A 12,430-nucleotide genomic window follows, 5' to 3' on the forward strand; every position below is an offset into this window, starting at 1 on the left:
TTGTTTTATTGAACTCAAATACCATGGGTCACGTTAAAAACCACATGAAACTAGATTATCTCATTTTGTTAGATATGGGTAAAATACGAATATTAAGTAGGATACACAATAAAAAGCTACATGCATGAATGGGGGAAAAATCACATGTGATTGCCAAAAAGTTATATAGCCCCTGAAATTTCTTCTCATTTTACTATTTCTTTTTTAAACATATTTTAGGCTTCAAGTTATATTCCTTTCTCTATCGTAATTCATAGCATTACCGCTACAGTTTGTTTTCTATATCTATATATCTCTTTTTTGTAACTTTGGAAAAATGAACCAATGAAGTCTTGTCTTCTTTTAATTTTTTTTTGAATTACAGTACAATTTTTTATATCTATACCTAGCTAAATTTGAATTTTCTATTATCCCTAGCATTTCCTCAGATGATTTAATAATTACTACAATGATTCCATTTAACTATTTTATTTTATATTTAATACTTTAATCTATATTTTTGTTTAGTGAATTATGTTTATTATGCTGCTAGCGCTAGTAAAAGGTGCACGCTGGTAAAAAGTGGACGCTAGTAAAAAAGGAGTATATAGTATACTACTTGGAAATAAGTTGTTTTTTAACCTTGTTTACAAGAGTTACAATTATATTAAAAGTATATATTGAATTAATTACTAGAACGATATATAGTACTCCCTCCGTTCCATAGTAATGGAGGCGTTTCTGCCCGCAAGGGCTTAGCGCAGTTGGTTCCGGGGGAGCAGATATTGCTACAAGGAGCTGGGTTCGAATCCCACTACTGGCGTGTGGGAGCTTCCATCTCTCAGGCACAAGTGTGAGGCCTTGAGAGATGGGCTCTTATCAGGACAGTGGGTTGAAGACCTCCTCTCTAACGGGCCGCTGTATACCCTGATTGAACTCCCTCACAAACTGTCGGGCCGGGGTGTGGGGGCGGCTGGGGTGACCGCATCACCTTTTTGCTACAAGGAGGCGTTTCTTTTCGGCACGGAGATTAAGAAAAATTGTGTTAGGTGAGTTAAGTAAATGGAGAATAAAGTGGAAAATGAAAAAGATAGAGAGATGAAGAGAGAAAAAAGTAAGAGAGTAAAGTAGGTGTAGAAAAATGTGTTGACTTTTACTAAAAAGAGAAATGACTCTATTACTACCAAAATGACAAAATGACTCTATTACTATGGAACGGATGGAGTACATTTTTACAGTATTACATAATTATATCAATTCGCAATTACTTTAATATCAGTTAAACAATACAAAATATATCGGTTCCTGACTCAATATCAGTTCGCTAATTTATGAATATCGAGAACTGAAATATTTTGTAATGTCAACTGATATTAAATTTTCATTTATAATAAATTCTCACCTGAACCACACTCGTTACTAAAATAATACGTACGTTAATCCGAATTTTATGTATCACTATATGTTACTATTACTACCACTTTTTTTTTAAGGTCATAAAGAATAACAATGTGTATTATGCTAGTCACATTATTGTATAATAAGCTATAAATTGTAAATGAATGGCAGCGTTAGGAAAATTACAAGTAATATGGTGATCAGAAAAATATTTGTAAGATGAATTCATGCATGATATTTTTGTCATATTTATGCATATATACACCAAATTAAAATAGTGGGGTAGTGATACACTCAGACATATAGATAAATACAATATGCAAAAGATCGCATATACAATATGGAAAAGAACCTTTAATCCTTTATGATATAGAGTTTTCTTGGTTTAGATCATATTCATAAAGGTAAAAAAAATGGCATGCATACATGAATGTGGGATGTGTGGAAGAAATTGTGGGTTCTGATCCAACTGTTATGGACAAATTTAGGCTGCTATTAAATGGCAACATAAATACTGATGAAGCGAATTTCATTATGAATCCGATATACATCGCTTTACAATTTTGATATAACTACACGTCGCTACAGTGCTAAGGTTTTAGTTAAGGCGAGTTCAATTAATTATATGAGCCACCAATTAATGTTGTCTCCCTCTATATATTATTCGGTGCGGCTAGCCTAGGATCTTACGATCTACTGTTCCCTTCGTTTCATAATAAAGAGTTGCATTTTATCATTTCAGTCCGTCCCAAAATAAAAATTACATTTCATTTTTAATTACTATAAATAATAAATAGATCTCACATTCTATTAATTCACTTCAATCACGTTCTATTATAAAATTAATATAAAAAATAAACTCTATATGCCACTAACTTTTCTAACTCATTATTCTTTATATTTCTTAAAATTCATATCCATATCAAATATGACTTAGTACTGTGGGTCCCTTACTAAGGGAATATACAAATATGATTTAATTAGTTTATAAAATACAACGGGGCATAGAGAGAGGTGGCACGACCTACTGATATTTTGAGAAAAAAATGAGTAGTATGATATAATGCATTAAATGCTTCAATATTTTAAAAGAGCCTACAAGTGCGGTGAATAATTGACTTTGCAAATTATTATTCGCTCTCTCACAGATAAGTAATGCATTTTTCTCTAACACAAAATTTAAGAAAATAATATTTGATGAATTAAGTATGGTAATATCACCTCCGGATTTGATGCTTGGCCAATACAAGATATGAGTGCACTACTTATTACGTTAGATTATTATAGAAGAATCGAACTTAGAAATGAAAAAAAATGAGAAATCTGTATCATTGCTTGAGTAAACTTGGATTAGCAGAGTAAAATACTAGCTAATCAAGCTATATATTCAACTGGATGCAGATCAAGAAGGCCATTTCCATAACCGCTCTTAACCGATCGATCATAGCAGCTCAGAGACTAATTAACAAGAAACAAACTAAATTTAGGCTTATATAGGAGTAATTTATTAATTTCCAGGCTACTTTAAATACCATCCAAAACCGGAGAGGATCACCTAAAGGCAAACCCTAATTCATTTCCTAATACATACACACATACATAATAAATGATGGTGGGATCCATCACTCATGTATGTATGTATGTATGTATGTATTAGGAGATGAATTAGGATTTGTCGGAGATCCTTACCGATCCAAAACCCTTTCCTTAAATCCATCATTTTCATTAACTATTTATGGATATTACACCACTTTTTTACTGCATCTCTTAAACAAGAGATAACACCCACCATTCCCTTAATTATTCATGAATCTTACTAGTTACTACTACAACTACAACTACAACTACAACTATTGATTTTTTTTCTTTTTTATCATTCAATTTAGTTTAAAATAAATTAAAATACTAAAAATAACATTTTATTAAAAAATAAAAAAAATAATTTAAAATAAATAAAATATAAAATTTTACTATAATTTTAAAATCGAATCTCCCGCCCTCGATAAACTTCCCCTTAAGTTGAGTAGTAGTAGTAGTATATCGCTACTTTTGCATATAATTTGATTCAACAATCAGAAATTCGCGGCAATGACGACTCGTTACTGGACGGCTTCTCTCTTCTTTGTGGAGTCGCCCAAACAAGCCTTTGACACCGCTCTTTATCGCGTAATTACTTTGAGATTGTGGATGGAATTCATGTACAAATTGCTAAAATTGAAGATGATTTGAAGGTACCCTTGCTCATCTAAAATAAATAAATCCTTTCTACTACACTAATTTTGTCAAAATGCTTCAGCAGTGCAGATATGAGATATGTGATGTATCTACTCCATGGTTGATTTTTATAAGTTGTGACTGGAAGATGCTCGAATTTTAGCTGTAACTATTACCAGATTAATCTCGTGCCTCTTAGATATGCCTAAGTTTCATATGAAGTTATGAACTCGATTTATCCCCTGACGGCTGTTTGTTATCTGGATAAATATTAAGAATGCAACCTATTTTAAGGGTGAATTTGAGTTATTCAAATTATACATTTCTTTCTGGTTAAACTCAAGAAATTATTGTCCATCGACTAAAGCACAATCTGTGCATTTTTAGAAATTCAATTTATATATAGTACTTATCTATCATCTCTAGCCTTTCACTAAGCATGCTGCGGTTGGGTGGATTTTATCTCACAGGTTCGGGGTGCTGAATACAGTAATGGGCGCAGTCAACTAAATATCATTCATCGAAAGCAGGCTGGAAGGTATTTTGTTGACTGGAATTATAGTGAAATTTGGCATTGAAAGTGCAGGTTTTCTCTCGGTCAACGTATGTAACTGCAAGAGTGTATCCAACTGATCAGGATGAGATTCCCGACCCAGCTGAGTCGTTGGCACGATAACCGGAACCTGGTATCAAACAATTATTCCTCAACCCACTTCCTTCTACTGATTAGTATAATGGAGGTAAGGGTCAAATCCCACAAGGATGGACACGTTCGGATACTGCGGTGACATTCCTGGGTGTTTTTGGTTAGCTACCAGTACCACGCTTGGGTTGAGATTTTACCTAGGCGAGAAATAAAGGTGGTACTCTACTGACTAGTAGGCGTGAAAATAACAGGCATGTGGTTGTGTTCGTAAAAAAGGGGACAAGGTATCTCAGAGGTATACGAAAAGTAGACAGTTACTAAAAGAGGAAAATTAGACAACAAGGTATATCTGGTGGCTGGTTGGCTTTCTGACAAGTCTGGAAGGTACAACTGAAAAAGTGGGGGACAAAAGCAAAAGTAACTCAAAAAGTAAAAGTGGTCCAAGGTTAAAGTTGATTTTGACGTTTTCTTCTTCACCAAACATTAACAGAAATCATATGAACACAAACTCCATGACTAAACTCAGATTCATAATTTCAAACTCAAGATCCATTGATTAAAATGCTTAACCTAAGATGAACAGCTGAAATTGCAGACTACCTCTACTGACTAACATGCAAGGTGGTGATCACAGTGCAGAACATGAAACTCATGCACGGAAACTCAAACTGAGACATAACTAAAAATTTCGATCAACAACTGCAGATCTAGCCTACTCGAAATAAAATACATGCACGCACTTAGAAATTAAATGCGATAACTAAATCTAACTTTCCTAGGCAGAATGAAGCAAACTCAAACCAAAGAGACATTCAGAATAGAAATTTCATAACTTAAACGTTTGGATCTTCACTAAGTACTTCAAAAGGCAACAAAGATAAATGTTTGCAACAGATCCAACGAAGTAAGCAGGTAAAAATTAAACTAGAAAGCAAATAACGATTGTTTTGCCACTCCGGGCGGTGATACTGCTATACTACTACGACAAACTGGCTGGAACGGTAGATTGATGACTTCTCTGGCAGACTCTTGGACGTCAAGTGACCATAGCTGTGGCGAGGAACGAGAGATTGGATAATGCTGAAGGACTGATCTACTAAGTGTGTGCGAGAACCGAGAGTTTGTGAACTCTAAACCGAACTCTGTTTTCTCTCTCCAAGTGGCTTCTTTTATAGGGAGGCTTGCCCTTGCTTTTAGGGTAGACTTCCTTCACGATTTGACTTTTCTGCCCTTGTTAATGATCATCCCAGCTATCCTTCTTCTCCATCTCGAGCCTTTTCTCTGGCATGCATCCTGGTCAATATTGCACCCTTCTAGCGCTCTTTTCACTTGCGTCACCTGAATCGTCTCCTACTGACTTGGATCCCTTAATCCTGCACACTTGAGCAACCGTTTTGCAGATAATACATGCATTTCACGACATACTGACCAGTAACCAAGGCTTAGAATACGACTTATCAAACTACTCACACTTACCACATGCTTGTCCTCAAGCGTGAAGACAAACAAAAAGAAATGAGTCGAATTCGAGCCTGGTTACTTCCCCCTGACCGACTCTACCTAACTAGACTCAAGACTCCGACGCAAAGGAAAAACAAACAATGACACAAACACATGACACATATAAATAACTTAAACACATAGAACATGCTATATTTTCAACTATCCCTCCCCTCGAGATCAGGTGCAATCCGGCCTTAGGCAGCCTTGAACTTCCGCCGCCCCCCTTTTCCTCCCCAGTCAGTATATCCGCTTGTCAGGATCACCCAATCCTAGGCAAAACACTGGGTTCACTCAGTCACTCATTCCTCACAGGGGATGTTAGGACTGTTTTCTCTCAATGCTGAACCACAGATGCTTCGGACTCAGATCTCACGTGCAGCTCCTGAAGGTCTTTAAGGCTTGTAACGGGGCTATTGGTTTGTAATGTTTGGGGTGGTTGTTCCTAAGGCTCTAAAGTTCAAAAACTAACTACTTATTTTGATGAGGGAAAACTGTGTGCATTTGGGCTTCTGGCTAGGGCTTCTTCTTCTGCTGGACAATTTCTGACATTGGCTTCCAACTGGTCAGTAGATTCCTTGTGGCTTCGCCACCCTTATTCCTTCTTCTTCCTTTATCTTTTTGTGGTCAAGTATCTGCGACCATTTTCTTTGATTTTCTTTTCTGTGGCTTTGCCACCCTTATACCTTCTTCTATTTTTGGATCTGGAATTTTTTCCAGATCGATTTTCTCCTTCTTTCTTTGCTTTCCTTTTCTTCAGCTGGTTCCTTTTGTATGTCCTCCTGGGCAGTTGCCTCCTTGCCTTATGCCTTGCACACACACAGTTTTTTTTTTTTTTTTTGTGGGGGTTTCCTACCACCTTCAGGGTTTGCTACACGCGGTCGCCTCGCCCTAGACATCATGTGGTAGTCACTCTTCTTTTTTCAGTGTTTAGTGGAAAGCTGTTCCACTTTGGGCTTCTAACTCACCTTTTAAGAGGGCTTTCGTGTCTGACCTAAGGGATGGGTTTTTCCTTCATACTTGCATCATCTATACTGACTAGGGTTTACTGGAGGGGGTGGTTTCTGTTTTCCGGCATGCCTTATCTCCCTCAATTCCCCTCACCGTCAGTTCGAGGTAGTTGAGTTTTAAGCCCATCCATAAAAAAAACACATAATTCCTAGACCTAAACAAACCTAAATACTAACATGCACTGACTCAAATAACATATTTATACATGTCATACTGGTCATTTGCTTCCCCCTCTCCCTTCATAAGTGTCTGCCCCAGATACGGGCTGTGAAGTGAAAAATGGGAATGACTAGTATGACAGACACACATTTATAACAAACACATACTATATCTAAAAACTTCTCACACTTAGACTATGCAATAGGCTAAGTGGGAGAGTTTTACATATATACATAGATTTAACAAAACAGAGCAGAATATTACAAAACATGATATATAAACATATAAACTCCTCACACTTAGACTACGCAGTAGGCTAAGTGTGAGTTAACATGTTTATGACAAAACACAAAAAATATAAACAAAACACATGCACCGAAGTAGCAAACCCTTTACTTCTCACACTTAGACTATTGGATAGGCTAAGTGTTATGAATGAGGTTTGCTCACATTAAATACACATATAATTCTACCTACACAACAAAAGTAAAAAAAATAAAAATAAAAGAAAACTAAAAATTAAAAAGAAAACTAACTGGTCAGTTTGGGGGGGAGGGGTCGATCAGACGCTCCTCCTGCTCCTCCTTGGTGCAGGGGTCTGTGCAGGTTGTTCCTTTGGTTCCTCTTTAGTGGATTTCGGTTGGTTGTCATCTGCCTCCTCTTTTTCATCACCTTCTTCTTCCTCAGGTTCGGTGGGTGCATCGTTCTGGCCTCCATGTCCAATTGTTCCAGCTCCAGTGCTTTCCTTTCCTCTCGCTAATTCCTTCAGTATGCTCTCCATCAGGGTTGTCAGCTTTGTCATTTCTGTCCGTGATTGTCTATTCTCCTCTGCTAACTCAGTGACTGCCCTCTCCAGATTTTCTTGCCTCAGCCTTTGCGCTTGTTCAATTTGCCCAGCTTGCCCTTCCTGGCCCTGTTGTGCCCTTCCACCAGGGGCTTCTCCCATCGGGTAGAACTGGGGTACTCCTTCTCGATAGTATACCAAGTTTGTGCGGACGAAGAAGGGTATATCGAACAGGCCAGGAGCGTCGACCATGTACATCAGAGATAGGTCTTCTGCCTCTGTTATGATGATGTTGTTGTGCACGAAGGCTCCTAGTATGTGGCAGAGGGACAAGTTCCTAGCTGGGTGGGTTGCTATCAGATGGCATTGGTAGGCTGTCCAAAATCCCAAATGCAGCCTCCTACCGCGATTAGCGCACCACACCATGTACAATTCAGTCATAGATGTTCTGGCAGCCGGATTACTCTGTCCCAGTAAGTTGTAGCCCAAGTAGAGTTGCACTAGTCTGGGCATGGAATTGTTGAAATGGGTGGATCTGGATGTAGTGGAGGCGAACTGACCAGCATCGGGGTGGGTTAGCTCCTCCCAGGATTCCTGGGGCTCAAAGTCTATGTGTCTCCTCGGTACCCCCCTCTCTCGGCTTCTCCATTCTGGTCCTATAGCCTCCTCCAGGCTACACATTCCCAGTCGCACGGTCCACTCGATCAGACTCATGGACAGCTCTCCACCGAATATCCTGAAGGAAATTGACACCTCGTCTAGGTCCGTTGTGACTTGGAACCTAAACGTGGTGAAAAACTCCTTCGTTAATCTCACAGATATCTTCGGTTCCCTATTCTCTAACAGCCACTCAAACCCCAATGCTTCCATACTGGCTAGGAAGGAATCATGAACAGATAACTCATCCAAAGAGGGTATGTGCAGTACCTTTCCGCATTTGACTTGCTTGCTGCTATCTTCCTTGTCGTCAAATGCGTCTTGAAGCTCTTTGGTGTTGTAGTGCTTCATGTCCTCCATAAACTCATCAGTGAGCTCTACCCTCCACCGTTGGTACACAATCCTCTCTACCGGAGGGTGGACTAGTTCTTGGTGGTTGTCGGGGAGCTGCTGCTCATGATACTCTTCCCCTTCTAGAGAGATATCGCTCTCTGAGTCTGACTCCTCGCTGGAAATGTAGTCGCTGTCACTTAACCTCCTTCTTTCTTCTGTCTCTCTGATCACTATGTTGGCATTGGCTGTGCGCTGTTTCTTTACGACTTGCTTTGTCTTGACAGGGGCCTTCCCCTTTCTCTTTCTTTCCTGGATGTACTTTTCTTTGACTTCCATTGCCTTTGCTTCTTCGTCGGCTTGTGTTGAAGTGGCTTCCTGGGTAGTAGGCTCGGTCACCATGCGGGTACTAGTATCACTTCTTGTCGCCTCCTCCCGACCTACTGACTCTGATGCGAGGTCCAGACCCTCAGCCACCTTGTCAGCATTCTCCTTCTGGTCAGTCAGCGTTGATGATACTGTCCCTGTTGCCATTTGGGTGTCCTTCTGGCTAGCTTTCGAGGGCTCCTCCCTAGGTTTTGTAGGAGTAGTCTTCTCGTCTTCGCTAGAGACCTCCACTGCATCTGCTGCTGTGTTTGCTCCTGCCTTGTTGGACTTCCACTTTCCTAAGCATCTCTGTGACACTATTTGGGGTTTCTGCCTTTCTGCCTTGGGGTCGTTCTTTAACACTAGCTTCCTCTTTATTGGCTTTGGTTTAGACACTATTGAGGCTTCCTCTGGTTGTGTTTCTGGTTCTTGCCTCTCCTCTTCAAGTTTTTCAGCTTTCTCGGGTTGTTCTTCTGTCATCTCCTCCACGGATTGGTGGACTACCCCCTCTGACTCGCCTGCTTCCATGGTTGTTTCCCCTCTCCCTACTGCCTGGGATGCGAGGTCCAGTACCTCAGCCACCCCTTCAGGGTTTACCACGATCCTATCTCCCTTGCTCAAAACCGATTGGAACTCATCATCCGTCATTAACCCTTGCCTCTTGGTCATCTCGTTCAGATCTATCTCCTCCCTCTCTGCTTCTTCGGCTCTGGTTTCAGTGGCCATTATCTCCTCTGCTTCATCCTTCTCGCCCTCGCTTACTCTCCCTCCGCTCTCCTTTTCTTCTGTTTCTCCCCAGTTGGGATCTTGATAGGCGGAAAGTGGGCTAACGTCAAGTGGCTCTGTTTGTTGGTATTTGGGAGAAAGGTTAGAGGGTTCTGACTGCGCAGTTACTGTTGGGAGATCTTTTCGGATGTCAGGTTTGAGGTTTTTGGGGTGGTGATGGATGGGTTTACTGTGGTTGCAGTTGGGGTAGGGTTTGGTGTCGCCGGCATCCCTCCGGTCAGGTTAAATCCGGCCAGGGTCGCTGTCCAATCTTTGTTCAGGCATTGTTGCCTCAGATTCGCCGCCAGTGCGTCTAAAAGAACCATTGTAGGAATTTGTGTCGTCACCGTTGGCTGTGATCGTTGCGGCCGCGATTCGGCTGTCGCTCGGACTTCTGGGGGGTCTTCGCCGGTGGTAGATGCTGGGTTGCCGGTTGCTTTCCTCTTTTCCATGGCCTGTATCGGTGGTGGTTCTCTTTTTCCGGTAGTGATTCACGGTGGTTTTTCGGAGTGGGATGGTGGTTTTGGGTGAGAGAATGCAGGTAAGGGTTGTAAAGTGAAGAGGACTAAGCGGTGGGATATTTTATAGTGGGGTGGGCAGTTGAGGGTTTTGACCGGTTGCAGGCGGTTACCAGTCGCGACACTTCGGATGGGAGGCAGTTGAGGGTTCTCACAGCTGATTGGACGTCTCCTGTCACGTCTCTGCTTCACGCGTCTTTCCAGTCGCTGCACTCGCCTGCAAAGCTGCACCACGTACCAAAATTCAAATTTCACTCCATACCTCCCTCTCTGCTAGCTAAAAATAGAAATAGAGCAAATAAATGGCTCTTAAATATAATTCAGAGTTTCGCCCAAGTGGTGTCCTCGTGGTCAGTACGAACTCCAAATTAATATTTAAGATCCGAAAATATTTTTGGTATTTTTCCTACTTATCTTAAGTTAAATTACTAAATATTCACAATATTTACATCATTACTAAGGGTATTTAAAGTTTCACCTGGTCAATAAGGACAAATCATATTACGTTGACCAGGTGGAACTCCAAACCCCTTTCCAACTGGCCATTCAGACGCTATTAAAGTGTAGTGGAATTTCTTTCACTACACACATCTCTTCATTTTCCCTATATATTTTTAACCTATGCCCATTGACGACAAAAGGTTCAGAGTTAGGGACACTCCCTGAAATCTCGACCGCTCCATTAGCACGTAGTGAAGTGATAATGTAAGGTCCTGCCCATTTTCACTTCAGTTTCCCAGGCATTAGCTTCAATCTTGACTGGAAGAGTAGTACTTTCTGACCAACTTAGATATTCTTGGTTCTCAGATTTTTGTCGTGCCACATCTTTGTTTTCTCCTTGTACCACATGGCTGAGTCAAACGACTCCAATCTGAGTTCTTCTAGCTCCTGTAGCTGCAGCTTCCTTTCCTCTTCACAGGCCCTAGCATCCATGTTAACTTGCTGAACTGCCCAGTACGCTCGGTGCTCAATTCTCACTGGCAAGTGGCACATCTTCTCAAAGACGATGCGATATGGGGACATCCCGATAGGCGTTTTGTAGGCTGTCCGATATGCCCACAGAGCATCCTCCAACCTTGTGCTCCAATCTTTTCTAGAGGGGTTGACTGTCTTCTCTAAGATGCTCTTTATTTCCCTGTTTGAGATCTCCGCTTGCCCGTTGGCTTGAGGGTGGTAAGGACTAGATAGGCGGTGATGAACCCCGTACTTCTTCATCAATGCTTCGACCGTTCGGTTCAGAAGTGAGTCCCTTGATCGGAGATGATTGCCCTCGGTATCCCAAATTGGCTGAATATATGACTCTTGAGGAACTTGGTGACTTCTTTAGATTCACAAGTGCTCGTGGCCTTAGCTTCTATCCACTTTGATACATAGTCAACTGCCACCAAGATGTAGGAATTCCCATAAGATGAGGGAAAAGGACCCATGAAGTCCATGCCCCAGATGTCAAACACTTCACAAACAATCACTGGAACTTGTGGCATTTCATCCCTTGCGGAGATCCCACCGGTCAGTTGGCAACGGTCACAGCCCTTGCAGAACTCGTATGTGTCTCTGTTCAGGGTCAGCCAGTAGAATCCGCTATCCATCACCTTTCTGGCAGTCTTCCTTGGCCCGAAATGTCCTCTACATGCCAAGGAGTGGCAATGCGTTAGCACATCCCGTTGCTCCCAGTCAGGAACACATCTCCTTATAACTTGATCGGTTCATGCCTTCCACAAGTATGGGTCATCCCAGAAATAATACTTTGCTTCACTCTTGATCTTCATCCTCTGAGCCTTTGTCACGTTTGGCACCATTGGTAGCTCTCCCGTCACTAGGTAGTTGGCCAAGTCCGCATACCAGGGTTCCTGTCCCACTTTCTCCTTGCCCTTGGTTGTCGCGTCCTGCCCAGTGAGCCTCATTACTTCTTCCCAGTCGATCTTCCTTGCGGAGAAAATCACTTCACACAAATTCTCTTCCGGGAATCGATCTCTCACATCCTCACTGTTCCCTTCTTGTACTATTCTGCTCAAGTGGTCCGCTACTTTGTTTTCAACCCCCTTTTTGTCTTCTACTTCCCAATCAAATTCTTGTAAAAGCAGCACCCATCTGATCAGTCGG

The 12,430-nt window shown here is 41.2% G+C and overlaps 1 pseudogene; it reads left to right on the top strand.

Moving 5' to 3' along the window:
• Positions 1 to 2,986: 2,986 nt before the first annotated feature.
• The window catches only part of LOC125195180 (V-type proton ATPase subunit C-like), a 43,224-nt pseudogene continuing 33,780 nt past the window's right edge, over positions 2,987 to 12,430 (top strand).

This window comes from Salvia hispanica, chromosome 4, assembly GCF_029641045.1.
Source record: "Salvia hispanica isolate PSC_SH4W2 chromosome 4, Shi_PSC_v1, whole genome shotgun sequence".
In the NCBI taxonomy this organism is placed as follows: Eukaryota; Viridiplantae; Streptophyta; class Magnoliopsida; order Lamiales; family Lamiaceae; genus Salvia; species Salvia hispanica.